The sequence below is a fragment of the Pelobates fuscus genome, chromosome 10 (assembly GCF_036172605.1).
Source record: "Pelobates fuscus isolate aPelFus1 chromosome 10, aPelFus1.pri, whole genome shotgun sequence".
NCBI classification, from domain to species: Eukaryota; Metazoa; Chordata; class Amphibia; order Anura; family Pelobatidae; genus Pelobates; species Pelobates fuscus.
In genome coordinates, this window is record NC_086326.1 from 115,078,243 (window position 1) to 115,090,119 (window position 11,877).

The 11,877-nt window shown below is 44.5% G+C and overlaps 1 pseudogene; it reads left to right on the forward strand.

Moving 5' to 3' along the window:
- The first annotated feature begins 8,027 nt into the window (after window positions 1-8,027).
- Window positions 8,028-11,520, forward strand: LOC134574789 (zinc finger BED domain-containing protein 5-like; annotated as a pseudogene).
- The last annotated feature ends 357 nt before the right edge of the window (window positions 11,521-11,877 follow it).

Here is an 11,877-nt window from a genome sequence, read left to right on the forward strand (position 1 = left end):
ACAATAGCGTGCATTTAAAAACCCCAAAACTTTTTCCACTGTTAAAGATTGAATAGCAGTTAGTTGTCTTCAAGCGGGTGTGTCAGGCCTACAGCGTGTACTCTGCCAACCTCTGCCAGTCCACATTGCCACTCATATCTTGTGTCACAATAGCGTGCATTTAAAAAAAAAACGTTTTTTTCACGGTTATAGATTGAATAGCAGTTAGTTGTCTTCAAGCGGGTGTGTCAGGCCTACAGCGTGTACTCTGCCAACCTCTGCCACTGCACAGTGCCACTCATATCTGGTCTCACAGTAGCTTGCACGCATAGTACCACTAATCCCAAAAAAATGACAGGCAGAGGCAGGCCACCCCGCAGGGGCCGTCGTGGTAGTGGTGCTGTGATTCCCTTTTGCCCTAGAATAATGCCCAGTTTTCAGAGGCCACGTACCCTGAACTTGAAAAGTTCTGAGGACATAGTTGACTGGCTAACACAGGACACCCAATCTTCTACAGCTTCCGCTCGGAACCATGACGCACCATCCTCCTCCAGCTTAGCTTCGGGCACCTCTCAAGATACCACTCACCCGCTTGCCGCCACCACCAACACTAGCACCACAGCCGCTTCACTTTATCTGTCAGAGGAGTTATTTACACATCCGTTTGAAGAAATGAGTCATGCGCAACCATTATTGCCAGAGGATGTAGATAACAGGGATATGTCTCAGTCAGGCAGCATTACACAAATGGACGTACGGTGTGATGATGATGATGATGTTGCACCCGCTGCTGCTTCCTTTGCTGAGTTGTCAGATACAAGTGAAGCGGTTGATGATGACGATGCGTCCATGGATGGCATGTGGGTGCCCGCTCGGCAAGAAGAAGAACAGGGCGAAAGTTCAGATGGGGAGACAGAGAGGAGGAGCAGACGAGTTGGAAGCAGGGGGAGGTCATCGCAAGTAGCTAGTGGCACAATCAGACAGCATGCATCGGCACCCGGGGTCAGCCCGACAGCACGCCAATCAACGCATGCTGTGTCCACCACCAGAATGCCGTCATTGCAGAGCAGTGTGGAATTTTTTTTGTGTGTCTGCCTCTGACAACCTGTGCCAAAAGAAACTGAGTCGTGGGAAGTCCAACACCCACTTAGGTACAACTGCTTTGCGTAGGCACATGATCGCACATCACAAACGCCTATGGGATCAACACATGAGTACAAGCAGCACACAAACTCAAAGCCGCCATCCTCCTCCTGGTCCAGCATCTTCAGCCACATCAACCACATCAACCACTGCTGTCCTCCTTGCCCCCTCTCAACCATCCGCCACTCCATCTCTCGCCTTGAGCAGTTCCCGCTCATCTGCCCACAGTCAGGTGTCTGTCAAGGACATGTTTGAGCGTAAGAATCCAATGTCAGAAAGTCACCCCCTTCCCTGGGGTCTGACAGCTGGCTTGTCTGAACTATTAGCCCGCCAGCTTTTACCATACAAGCTGGTGGAGTCTGAGGCGTTCAAAAAATTTGTAGCTATTGGGACACCGCAGTGGAAGGTACCCGGACGAAATTTCTTTTCACAAAAGGCAATCCCCAACCTGTACTCGATTGTGCAAAAGGAAGAAATGGCATGTCTGGCACACAGTGTTGGGGCAAGGGTCCATCTGACCACTGATACCTGGTCTGCAAAGTATGGTCAGGGCAGGTATATCACCTTCACTGCGCATTGGTTAAACCTGTTGACGGCTGCCAAGCATGGAACGCGTGGCTCTGCAGAGGAGTTGGTGTCACTGCCACGACTTGCAGGCAGGCCTGCTGCCACCTCCTCTACTCCTCCTACTTCATCCTCTTCCATAACCTCCTCAGCTGCTACGTCTTGCTCCACATCAACTGCACCCCCCAGCTCCCCAGGTACTATTCCACCTCCCGGATACGGCAGTGTCACACCGTCTTGGGTTTGACTTGCTTGAAAGCAGAGAGTCACACCGGACAAGCACTCCTGTCCGCCCTGAACGCACAGGTGGAAAAGTGGCTGACTCCGCAGCAACGGGAGATCAGCAAAGTGGTTTGTGACAACGGAACAGATTTGTTGGCGGCATTGCATTTGGGCAAGTTGACACATGTGCCGTGCATGGCACATGTGTGTAATCTGATCGTATAACGCTTTGTGCATAAGTTCACAGGCTTACAGGACGTCCTGAAGCAGGCCAGGAAGGTGTGTGGCCATTTCAGGCATTCCTACACGGCCATGGCGCACTTTGCAGATATCCAGTGGCGAAACAACATGCCAGTGAGGCGCTTGATTTGCGACAGCCCGACACGTTGGAATTCAACACTCCTAATGTTCGACCGCCTGCTCCAACAAGAAAAAGCCGTTAATGAATATTTGTATGATCGGGGTGCTAGGACAGCCTCTGGGGAGCTGGGAATTTTTTTGCCACGTTACTGGACGCTCATGCGCAATGCCTGTAGGCTCATGCGTCCTTTTGAGGAGGTGACAAACCTAGTCAGTCGCATTGAAGGCACCATCAGCGACATCATACCATTTGTTTTGGAGCGTGCCTTGCGAAGAGTGCTGGATCAGGCCGTAGATGAGCGTGAAGAGGAAGATGAAGAGTTGTGGTCACCATCACCACCAGAAACAGCCTTATCAGCATCGCTTGCTGGACCTGCGGCAACGCTGGAAGAGGATTGTGAGGAAGAGGAGTCAGAGGAGGAATATGGCTTTGAGGAGGAGGAGGAAGACCAACCACAACAGGCATCTCAGGGTGCTCGTTGTCACCTAGCTGGTACCCGTGGTGTTGTACGTGGCTTGGGGGAAGAACATTGAGATCACTGAGGAGGAAGAACGGGAAATGAGTAGCTCAGCATCCAACCTTCTACAAATGGGGTCTTTCATGCTGTCGTGCCTGTTGAGGGACCCTCGTATAAAAAGGCTGAAGGAGAACAACCTGTACTGGGTGTCCACGCTACTAGACCCCCGGTATAAGCAGAAAGTGGCTGAAATGTTACCAAATTACAACAAGTCGGAAAGGATGCAGCATTTGCAAAATAAATTAAAAAGTATGCTTTACACAGCGTATAAGGGTGATGTCACAGCACAATGGGAATCTAACAGGGGAAGAGGTGAAAGTAATCCTCCTCCTCCCACGACCACGCCGGAAAGGACAGGACGCTTTACAGACGTGTTGTTGATGGAGGACATGCAGAGCTTTTTAAGTCCTACGTATCGCCACAGCCCTTCGGGATCCACCCTCAGAGAACGACTCGACTGACAGGTAGCAGACTACCTCGCCTTAACTGCAGATATCGACACTCTAAGGCAGGGGTAGGCAACCTTCGGCTCTACAGATGTTGTGGACTACATCTCCCTTGATGCTTTGCCAGCAATATGGCTGTAAAAGCATTATGGGAGATGTAGTCCAAAACATCTGTAGAGCCGAAGGTTGCCTACCCCTGCTCTAAGGAGCCATGAACCCCTTCACTAATGGGTGTGCAGGCTTGACCTGTGGCCTGAGCTATCCTAATTTGCGATAGAACTTCTGGCCTGCCCCACTTCAAGTGTCCTGTCAGAAAGGACCCTCAGTGTAGCAGGAGGTATTGTCACTGAGAAGAGTCGCCTAGGTCAAAAAAGTCTGGATTACCTCACCTTTATTAAGATGAATGGGGGATGGATTCCGAAGGGACTGACAGTGGGCGATACATTCGACTAAAAAAGGCCTGATGAGATGAGCTGCCTTGGGCTAAAAATGGTCCACACGCTGCTGTATTTTAGCTCTGAATGCCGGTTGACTTGCGTGACTTATCCGCCACCAACTAGGGTTCAAGCCGCAATGTTTTAGGGCACTTTCTGCCTGGGAAACAAACATCAATTTTTATGGCCGCTGCTACAGAATTTTTCGGCCCTCTGGGGCTGCACTGTGGCTTCAAAAACCAAACCAAAAAAAGGCACATAACAGGGATTAAACTGATAGGAATAGTACTACTTAACACACCACTCTTATCTGGTGGCACATTAGATTGCACGCGCAGTGCCCCAAATTTGAAGTAGGAGGACCGACCAAGCATCTTTTTCCATCTCCCGGTTCCTAAAATTGATGCCATATACACGTCCCCTGATAGGGCGCCAGCTCGTTATTCTCTTTTTCACTTCACTAGGGACACTTTACTGCACTATGGGCACTTAGACCCACTCTTTGTCTTGCACAGTGTTATTCCTAGCCAGCATCTGTGATGGGAAATCAGGCAGTCATCTAAACGTTTAGATTGAGCTTTAGCTTAGAACATCCTTGAAGGTGTTTAAGGAGATTAGGGCTAGTTTAGAGGATTCTTCTTAGACCTCTCTGAGTCTTTATAGCCCTTCTACCTATCCAGCATTTCTGGAAACTAACTAAGAGAAAGGGTGGCTGTGTGTCTGTGATTCATTTAACTTTATATCACCTTATTGACACTTTTTATGACAGCATCACTCCGGTCTCCATACTCTCTGCCTATACCCATCTATTTAGAGGGAATTTCCTTGCCCCTGGTAATATTCTATATTAGGTAATAGTAGTACCATTATTACACCATTAGCCACTATAGGGGAATGAGTATAGTATCCCTTTGTTATTTATAAATGATACAATAAAGACTTTTGTCCATTACTCAATTTACTTTAACAAAGGGTACTAACCACGGTATTAGGAAGCATTACTCTGCTTTCCCTTTCTCCCTCTATTATACACCTATGCTCACTAGGATTTGTGGGTATCACTTTATTATAGTTGTCTAACCTTTTCCTATGCCAGTTTTAGATCTCCTTCTTGGGAGATTTTTTCTTTTTTCAGTTTATTAGCATACCTGGGTACAAGCCCTCGGTGGGGCTGGCACCACCACCTGACCACATTTCCTCGTTTCTTCCTCTCATACCGCTTTTTCCATCTTTGAAGGGGTTTGGCGAAACAAGGAAATAGTCCTCTACTCATAACAGGGATTAAACTGATAAGAATAGTACTACTTAACACACCTTATAATAACGCAAAGAGAGGCAACGCAGAGAGAGGAGTCTGAAGAAGAGGAGTCAGAGGAGGAAGGTGGCTTTGAGGAGGTGGAAGACCAAACACAGCAGGCGTCCCAGGGGGCTTGTTGTCACCTTTCGGGGACCCTTGGTGTTGTACGTGGCTGGGTGGAGGAAGAGACCTTCAATGACATCAATGAGGACAGGGAACGGGACATGGCTCGCTTGGTATCCAACCTTGTGCAAATGGAGAGTTTGCGGTTGTGCAAATGGACTGTTTGCAGTTGTTTGCGGTGCGTTAAACGGGGAGTTTGGTCTGTCACTGTGAAGCGGGAGTAACCCTTACACTACCTGATCGATAAAACATCATACTGTAGGTCCCCCACCTCATTATTTTTATGGCCCCCATCCCTGTGCGGTGGGTGGGGGCCATAAATCACAATGGGGGGAACTACTGTCCTCCCGCCCGCCCCCACCCGTGAGCGGTGGGTGGGGGCCTGGGGGGAGGACAGTAGGCCCCCACTTATGCTTATTTACTGAATATTTCCTTGTATATCAATGTTTGGCATTTAGTGAATATTCCCTATTCTGCTCTGTGTCAGTGTGTATCAGGGTCTCTGAGGACAGGTGTCAATCCATATCTGCCAAGTGACCCTATGTAGGAGGAACAGTCCCTATTCTGCTCTGTGTCAGTGTGTATCAGGGTCCCTGAGGACAGGTGTCAATCCATATCTGCCAAGTGACCCTATGTAGGGGGAACAGTCCCTATTCTGCTCTGTGTCACTGTGTATCAGGGTCCCTGAGGATAGGTGTCAATCCATATCTGCCAAGTGACCCTATGTAGGGGGAACAGTCCCTATTCTGCTCTGTGTCAGTGTGTATCAGGGTCTCTGAGGACAGGTGTCAATCCATATGTCAAGGTGTCAATATGTCATATGTCAGGTGTCAATCCATATCCATTGTAATTTAGGAATGTTAGGTGATTTATGCCCTTTATGTATTAAAACCAGACTCTGCATCAACTGTGTAATTTTCCATTTGAGTTTTGCCATGGATCCCCCTGAGTTGTGCCATGGATTTGAGTCATGCCACAGTCATGCCACAGTCATGCCACAGTCATGCCACAGTGACGTTTCCATCACTATTGTGGCCAGAAAGAGTCCCTGTGGGTTTTAAAATTCGCCTGCCCATTGAAGTCTATGGCGGATCGCCCGGTTCGCGAACATTTGCGGAAGTTCGCGTTCACCGTTCCCGAACCGAAAATTTTATGTTCGCGACATCACTACCAACTGGTGATTCGCGAGCCGAGTTTGAGTGGGTCGCGCTGAGAGGGCCCGCTCAGATCGCATGGAGCCGGTCACTCAAATGAGTTTGAGTGGGTCGCAAGAGCCGGCCCACTTAAATCGCACTGTGCGAGTCCGCTCAAATCACTAAGAGCGGGCCCGCTTAATTTGCGCTGTGCGGGCTCTCACAAACTACAGAGAGCCAGAGTAGTCAAATTGCAAAGTATTTAGGAGCCTGCATTTCCTGCGCAAAGAGGAGGATACTTACATCACGTGTCGTGCCTGGTGGACGAAAGAGCGGGACGCAGCACTTCTGCCTGTAAGAATCTACAGTCAGTGAGTAACCATTGACAATTTTATGCCATTTTAATGCTTTGTTGTGCCAATCTATTCCCCTAAGCTTATTGCCACATTGTGCCAATTTTATGCCCTTTATTTAGGGCCATGTTGTGCCAATTTTATGCCCCTAAAGCTTATTGCCCTTGTGTGTCAATTTTATGCCATTTTAGTGCCATGTTGTGCCAATCTATTTCCCTAAGCTTATTGCCAGGTTGTGCCAATTTTATGCCCTTTATTTAGGGCCATGTTGTGCTAATTCTATGCCCCTAAAGCTTATTGCCCTTGTGTGCCAATTTTATGCCATTTTAGTGCCATGTGGTGCAATCTATTCCCCTAAGCTTATTGCCACATTGTGCCAATTTTATGCCCTTTATTTTAGGGCCATGTTGTGCCAATTCTATGCCCCTAAAGCTTATTGCCCTTTTGAATAAAAGAGTGGGACACAGCACTTCTACCTGTCAGACTCTACACGAGTCAGTGAGTAACCATTTCTATGCAATGTTTTGCCCTTTTTTAGTGCCATGTTGTGCCAATGTTATGCCATCTTAGTGCCATGTGGTGCAATCTATTCCCCTAAAGCTTATTGACATGTTATACCAATTTTATGCCTTAAAAACGTATTGCCACGTTGTGCCAATTTTATGCCACCTTTTTAGTGACATGTTGTGCCAATGTATGCACTTAAAGCTTATTGCCATGTTGTGCCAATTGTATGCCCTTAAAGCTTATTGCCATGTTGTGCCAATTGTATGCCCCTAAAGTTTATTGCCATGTGATGCCAATCCTCTTCATCTGAAGCTGATTGCAATTTTGTTGTCTTTAAGGCTGATTGCCACATTGTGCCTGGTGAATATAAGAGCGGGTCACAGCACTTCTACCTGTCAGACTCTACACGAGTCTGTGAGTAACCATTTCTATGCAATGTTTTGCCAATTTTATGCCACCTTTTTAGTGCCATGTTGTGCCAATGTATGCCCTTAAAGCTTATTGCCACGTTGCGCCAATTGTTTGCCGCTAAAGTTTATTGCCATGTGATGCCAATCCTCTTCATCTAAAGCTGATTGCCACATTGTGCCTGGTGAATAAAAGAGCGGGACACAGCACTTCTACCTGTCAGACTCTACACGAGTCAGTGAGTAACCATTTCTATGCAATGTTTTGCCCTTTTTTGTGCCATGTTGTGCCAATGTATGCCCTTAAAGCTTATTGCCACGTTGTGCCAATTGTATGCCCCTAAAGTTTATTACCATGTGATGTCAATCCTCTTCATCTAAAGCTGATTGCAATTTTTTGTCCCTAAAGCGGATTGCCACATTGTGCCTGGTGAATAAAAGAGTGGGACACAGCACTTCTACCTGTCAGACTGTACACGAGTCAGTGAGTAACCGTTTCTATGCAATCCTAAAAATCCTTCAACAAGTTTTCAAGTTGACAATGGAGGAAAAATTGCCGAAAATCCTTCAACACGTTTTCAAGTTGACAATGGAGGAAAAATTGCCGAAAATCCTTCAACACGTTTTCAAGTTGACAATGGAGGAAAAGTTGCCGAAAATCCTTCAAGTTTTCAAGTTGACAATAGAAGAAAAATGGATGGAAATCCTTCAACAAGTTTTCAATTTGACAATAGAAGAAAAATTTATGAAAATCCTTCAAGTTTTCAATTATCAAAACGATGAAAATTAGTAAGAAAATATGATTCTGACTATGTAAAATTTGCCAATGTATGCCCTTAAAGCTTATTGCCACGTTGCGCCAATTGTTTGCCGCTAAAGTTTATTGCCATGTGATGCCAATCCTCTTCATCTAAAGCTGATTGCCACATTGTGCCTGGTGAATAAAAGAGTGGGACACAGCACTTCTACCTGTCAGACTCTACACGAGTCAGTGAGTAACCATTTCTATGCAATGTTTTGCCCTTTTTTAGTGCCATGTTGTGCCAATGTATGCCCTTAAACCTTATTGCCACGTTGTGCCAATTGTATGCCCCTAAAGTTTATTACCATGTGATGCCAATCCTCTTCATCTAAAGCTGATTGCAATTGTTTGTCCCTAAAGCTGATTGCCACATTGTGCCTGGTGAATAAAAGAGTGGGACACAGCACTTCTACCTGTCAGACTCTACACGAGTCAGTGAGTAACCATTTCTATGCAATGTTTTGCCCTTTTTTAGTGCCATGTTGTGCCAATGTATGCCCTTAAAGCTTATTGCCACATTGTGCCAATTGTATGCCCCTAACGTTTATTGGCATGTGATGTCAATCCTCTTCATCTAAAGCTGATTGCAATTTTTTGTCCCTAAAGCGGATTGCCACATTGTGCCTGGTGAATAAAAGAGTGGGACACAGCACTTCTACCTGTCAGACTGTACACGAGTCAGTGAGTAACCATTTCTATGCAATCCTAAAAATCCTTCAACAAGTTTTCAAGTTGACAATGGAGGAAAAATTGCCGAAAATCCTTCAACACGTTTTCAAGTTGACAAGGGAGGAAAAGTTGCCGAAAATCCTTAAAGTTTTCAAGTTGACAATAGAAGAAAAATGGATGGAAATCCTTCAAGTTTTCAATTATCAAAACGATGAAAATTAGTAAGAAAATATGATTCTGACTATGTAAAATTTGGATTTACATGGAATGGTGACAAAGGAGATCCACGTCCGCAATGTGTGATTTGTGGTGAAATTCTCGCAAATGAGAGTATGCGACCAAACAAATTACTTTGACATATTGAGACAAAGCATGTACATTTGAAAAACAAGCCACTTATTTTTTTTTTTAAAAGCAAGCAAAAATGTTTTAATGCGTCTAAAAATATGCTCTCTCATTTCACCAGTATTAATGAAAAAGCTATGCATGCCTCATACCTCATTAGTTTGCGAATTGCAAAATCAGGTAAGCCTCACAACATTGGCGAGTCATTGGTTCTACCAGCGATAAAAGATGCTGTTGGAGTTATGTTTGGTGACAAGAGTTTAAAAGAAGTTGAATTAATTCCAGTTTCCAATAACACTGTTAAACGCAGAATCGATGAAATGTCTGATTGGGTAGAAGATCAACTTATCAACAGAGTTAAAGCAAGCAGATTTTTTTCCCTGCAATTAGATGAGTCAACAGATATACCAGGTTTGTCCCAATTGATTGTTTTTATCCGTTTTATATGTGTCAGGGATCTTACCTGGAGTGGGAGTCCGGCAGGCAGAGTTAAGGCACCCTTTGCAATTCGGCACAGACCGAGAGGACTCAGGACAGAAATCCCCAAGGGTGTGACACAGTGCACTGGGGCTGAAATAACCAGTGCTTCCTGGAACGCAGTACAGACAAGGGAAATCCAGAAGAGTAGTCGGTAACAGAATCAGAAGTCAGGGCTGGCGGCAATCAGTCGAAAACAGTAGACGAGCAGGAGATCAAAACCAGGAGTCAGATAAATAGCAGTGAAACCAAACGGAACAGGAAACATGATCTGACAACGAGGACCAGACTTGCGAGGTTTAAATAGGGAGTCTCAAGCAATGATCATGGAACCAGGAACAGGTGTGCAAATCCCAGGCAAACAGGCTCAGGCTACAGGATACCAAGGACATGTAGAAACAGTCAAAGATGCGTGGAGCCCAATGTAAGGATCCTGACTGGGATGCAGGCAACTCAGGTTTGATCCCAGCCAGACCCAAATACACAATATTGTGTAAAACCCAATGATGATCCTGACAATATGGAACAATGAGCCTCATGAAGATATATTATTTTGTGAACCAATTATTCGAGGAACTAGTGAGGCGATTTTTGAAACTCTTGACACTTACATAAAATCAAAGGAACTGCACTGGATGTTGGTATATGTACCGATGGTGCACGGGCAATGTGTGGTAAAAAAAGTGGTGTTGTGACACGCATTCTTAAACTAAGTCCGAATGCATCATGGACGCACTGTAGTCTTCATAGAGAAGCTTTAGTATGTAAAACTATGGGAGAAGATTCAAAAAAAAATTTAAACACTGCCGTAAAAATAGTAAAATTCATCAAGAGTAAACCATTACAGTCACGGCTATTTGAAAAACTGTGTGAAGATATGGGAAGTTTACACAAATCTCTTCTTTTGCACACTGAAGTACGTTGGCTGTCAAGGGGCAAAGTACTAACAAGACTTGTTGAACTCCGAGAAGAAGTCGCAATGTTTCTGGATGGACAAAACGATTACGCAAAATCTTTGTATGATGAGAAGTTTGTTCTGAAGCTCACTTATTTGGCAGATATATTTTCTAAATTAAATTAACTAAATTTATACTTACAAGGAATGGATGGATCTGATATATTTGCAGTACATGATAAAATTTGAGGTTTTACTCAAAAAAATTCTTTATGGGAAAGAAATATTAAACACCAAAACTATGATTGTTTTGAAACATTCGCAACTTTTATAATTGAAAATCAAGTGACACCAGCAGACGACTTAATCTTGGTGATACTTGCACGTCTACACTCGTTGAAAGAAAGTTTTGATAATTATTTCAGTGAAGAAATAAGGAATTGTGAGAAAAACATCTGGATTGTGAATCCATTTTGGAGTGATGATTTGGCTACTGGTATATCTACGATGGCAGACGAAGAACTAATTGATTTATCCGAAGACACTTTCCTGAAAATGAATTTTGATCATAAAAAATTGATACCGTTTTGGCTGTCAGTTCAAAACACATATCCTACTCTTTCTACCACAGCTTTAAGAGTGCTGCTTCCTTTTACTACTTCGTACATGTGTGAAATTGGATTTTCGGCAATGATAGCAATCAAAAACAAGTTTAGAAATCAACTTCAATTATCAAACACCTTGCGTCTAAAAATAACAAATGTCAATGTAGATGTCAAAGACGTCATCAGTAAAAATAGAAAACAAGCCCATTCTTCACATACACCTCATTATGTATCTGCTTAATATTTAGGAAAATGAATGCTACTGCACTTCAAAAGATGATGCAAAAGAAAAAAAGATGATATACAATTGAGGCTTGAAGGAACGCTACAGGGCAGGAGTTCCCAGCTTTGTGCAGAAATAAATGTCACCACAGTTTGTAACCACAAGTCCTTAATATGAAGTAGATGGATCCACCTAAGAAGTCTGTCATACTTACCGTTACCTGGAAAAAAGCTTTAATCCTACACTTGTCTTCAGTTAAAATCCAAAATATTCAGCCATCTCTGCTGTAAAATTGCTATAAAATGTCACCACATTATGTAACCACAAGTCCTGAAGTAGATGGATCCACCTAGGAAGTCTGTCATACTTACCGTT